The following is a 1,831-nucleotide window of genomic DNA, read 5'->3' on the forward strand; positions in this document are numbered from 1 at the left end:
TAAACGTATGTGATGCACCAACACAAAATTGTGAATCGTTGTAAAGTGGAAGGAAAAAATATGAATAAATTAATATGAATATGAATAAATTTTTTGGATATTATGCAGGCCCTGTGTATTCAGAAGACCGTCAGGTGTGCATCTAACCAGCCGATATAACCGCAAAAAGCTATCTGGGATGGTTGCAGCTCAACAGCAGGCTTGAGGTTTTGATGTCATGCATTCATGCTTCTGAATGACTTGCAGTGCCAAGCAGTCCAAAGAGCCATCTGCAGAACTAATATCATGAGTTCCCACGAAGCAGGAAAAAGAGAACTCCTCAAAACATAGGTGCACTAACGCCACATTAAATACAGAAGCCATAGGAAGCATTTGTTTGTTTTTTTTAAATCAATGGCACGCTTAGCAACTACCCCTCTGGCCCTTATCAAAAACCACCACTGATAGCAAACATCAGGGTTTTCAGAGGACTTTCTGGCTAAACCACCAATCCACATAACTTATTATGTAAGACCTCTCTAAAAAAAGCTTATAAATGTGTGTTTGTAGTTCAAATACCAAATGTGCCTTAATATGCATTTATTACGCAAACTGGAAACGGTCGAAGCCAAACCACAGAAGCCGAGATCCAAGGTCTTTCTCATCTCCGCTCTCGGGGGTATATAGTTAATCAGTGACAAGGAAACTAAATGTCACTTTGCAAACGCCAACAAGTGGCATCACGTCTAGGCATTTAAGCTCCCCATGAGACACTTTCTGTGGAATATTTTATGCTCTCCAAGAAAACCCATAACTAGGAGGATTTTCCTCAAATAATTTGAAGTCATGTTCCACAGAAAATCTGAAACACGAATAGGCGGGGGTCTACTGTACAAGATTTTAAATTGATTTTTATTGTTAATGTGAAAAAATAATACCTGCTTTTTGTTTTTACACATAAACATTGTACAATTAGCAAATTGATTGTGTTTTAAAGAATTTGTAATTGTGGTAGAACAAAACTTGCTGCATGTCTTCCCTATTTACTGTTCGACAAAAGCCACTAATGCCAAAAATAAAAACCTAATTCCGGTTATTACTGTTTACAAACAAAAAAAAATAAATCTTTGTTTCAGTGGCAATTTGGAATCTTAGAACTGATACCGCATGTTCTTACATAATTTCGACAGTTCAAAGCGAAATTCGCTCCATATTCACTGGACATTGCAACAGAAAACACACCAGACATAATTGATAGACTTTTCTTTCTTTCTGAATGCTCTTGCCATCCCTTCACAATAGGTCGCTCTGGGTGGTGAGCCATATCACCCTTATCTCTGACTTCATTCAAATAAATAAGTGAGGTGGTTTTGATTTCCCTCCACATGTTTTGAAGTTGTATTTATTTATTCTAATTTCAGGCAGCAACGTGCTTCCATACAGAATGATTCATTGACTGTAGGAAACCTGTGAACAGGTTTTTGCACTTAAGCAACAACAAAGCAGAGCAAGAAAACACACCCAGCACTGTGTGCGTGCGTGTGTGTGTGTGTGTGAGAAGCTCACAGCTCAGTGAAACTGAGGAGTTTAAAACACAAACATCAGACGCAGGATCGAGTACACAAATCCTCCTTGCGCTACAAACGTATTTATGAGTCAGGTTTAGTGGGTTTGTAAGATGTAAAGTGGTGGAGTTGCTGTAGAGAACATGTGGCTCTTTGCAGCCTAACCTGTCATTTTGTACCCATTCAAAACCATAATTTGCTGTGAGTAAGAAACACGGAAATGGAGATGGAGGCGACGGGAGGGGGTTGGACCTTCTTTGTGTTTGCGTTAAACAGTTTTCCTCCAA

This window comes from Gambusia affinis, linkage group LG18 (assembly GCF_019740435.1).
Source record: "Gambusia affinis linkage group LG18, SWU_Gaff_1.0, whole genome shotgun sequence".
Taxonomy (NCBI): domain Eukaryota; kingdom Metazoa; phylum Chordata; class Actinopteri; order Cyprinodontiformes; family Poeciliidae; genus Gambusia; species Gambusia affinis.